The 1978-nt window shown below is 33.5% G+C and overlaps 1 pseudogene; it reads right to left on the minus strand.

The window, feature by feature from the left end:
* Positions 1-725: 725 nt before the first annotated feature.
* LOC130507814 (amine oxidase [copper-containing] gamma 1-like) lies at positions 726-1469 on the minus strand (annotated as a pseudogene).
* Positions 1470-1978: the final 509 nt, after the last annotated feature.

A 1978-nucleotide genomic window follows, 5' to 3' on the forward strand; every position in this document is an offset into this window, starting at 1 on the left:
CTATATAATGTGGTGTTGGCTAATGAAAAATACACACAACATTCCTCACAATTCACTCTCCACATTTCACACAGTTTATAACACATTTGAGGATGATCTAAAGAGATATCTCAAATTTTAGGTTAGCTCACGTCTCTTGAGTATCCCCTTTGAGTACGGTGGAAAAATTAACAGTTAAATAGGAATTGAAAATACTCATTTTTGGTTGTCAGTGATTTGTTTGGGAGGTCATTATGTATGCTATTAATAAAACAAGAATTATCACTTTATAAATGTTTTAGTGAGTTGGTGTCGCCTCTTTGACAAGAACCCATTCAATGTAAATAGAATTTCCCAACAAAATTTGAATCTGAGTGGCGAAGCGCCTATTAGACACTCCTTTATCATTAGACCAACTGCTCGTTGGTATGTTTCAGTGAGTTGGTAATAGAGTAAAGACTTAACATATAGTTCTTGACTTCTGTAGATGATTTTTCTGTTCTTAGCAAAAAATGTTTACTTGTCGAGATTGAGGTTTTATAGACGTTCATATTAATTTTACTTAAATTTTTACAACATTCTACATTTAGAAAATGGGTGGTCATCTAGTTTCAATAAAACACAACCAACAGCTCCAATATGGATTTTCTCTAAGAACTACTTGTTTGACGTGTTGGTTTTATTACAAAACCGTATACAAAATTCAAGAGCTTATCGCTAAATCGGACATTTGACTGATCAAAATTCTATACGAGGCAGAACAGATCAAGTTGAGCAAACGGTTTACAGAGAGGTAAATCTTTCTCGAAGAAGGGAGCGACCCCAACAACCGGACTGGTATCAAAGAAATTGGTTGGTTTAAAGCTCAAAGCTAGCAGCTACGTATGGTTAGCATAACCGGATAATCTTCTTGACAAGGCATGTGATAGAAACCCAGTGTGTACCACAACACTATGTCCTTGTTTTCAACAGAACGGTCCCCGTTTCACCACAAAACAAGTAGATTAGAGAAATGATTCAAACCAAAAATCTTTAGCAATATATAGTATGGCTCAATTGGTACGGTCCATTGATTCATACAGATCTGACCAGACTTGAAGTTGTGTCATCGCCGTGACTTTGGTACACTAGAACTCCTCCAGCAAATTTGTCTGATCGGTTTTACCGAGTTACCCATATCTAAACCAATAAAACAAATTGTATTGACCAGATTGAGTCCTAAACCGAAATACCAACTAAATTAAAAATTTCATATAGAAAAAAGAAAGCTAGAAAAAATAAAGGAAGTTTAAAATTACGTAATTGATTATTGCTGAGTGCACCTCGAATCTAAGGAGGATCATCGTGATCAAGCAAACTCGCTGTACTACCACCAGGTATAATTCTGTAACCGGCCGGGTTCCCTAGTCGGGACGTACTGTTTGGGTTAACAATGTAGAATTCATATGGGTCATAGAGGCTCCATTTGATGGCATTTTTCTCAGTTTTGGCTTACATATTTCGAAAACCAAATGGTGAAAAAAAGAATTACTATCTATTTTATATATTACTAAGGGTTCTTTCCAATATCTGATATCAAATAGATTTTCTTAGCAGTATAAAAATGTTATTATATATTTTTGATAGTATTATTGAAACCGCTTAAATAATATTTTTTGGCGCTTAAATCTAATTTTTCGATAAGTATTGGTGGAGAAGTGATTTTATCTTTCCGATCATTTAACTTTCAAAATAGCATTATTTAATTGCTATTTTAGGTTTTATTCTATCTTAGCGTTTATCTAACGCTATCATATAATATATAGATTTTTAAATCATCTACGATAGCAGTTCGTTAAAACGTGCTATAAAAATCTACTATCAATGTAACCTTTTTGTATAGTGATATAGTAAGTTATTATAAGTTCTGGTCTCATGATTAACTATCATGTGATAAAAGGCACTAGAGAATAACTTGAATGTTGATGATTTTCTGAACTACAATTTTGATAGAACCAGT

This window comes from Raphanus sativus, unplaced genomic scaffold, assembly GCF_000801105.2.
Source record: "Raphanus sativus cultivar WK10039 unplaced genomic scaffold, ASM80110v3 Scaffold6042, whole genome shotgun sequence".
Classification (NCBI taxonomy): domain Eukaryota; kingdom Viridiplantae; phylum Streptophyta; class Magnoliopsida; order Brassicales; family Brassicaceae; genus Raphanus; species Raphanus sativus.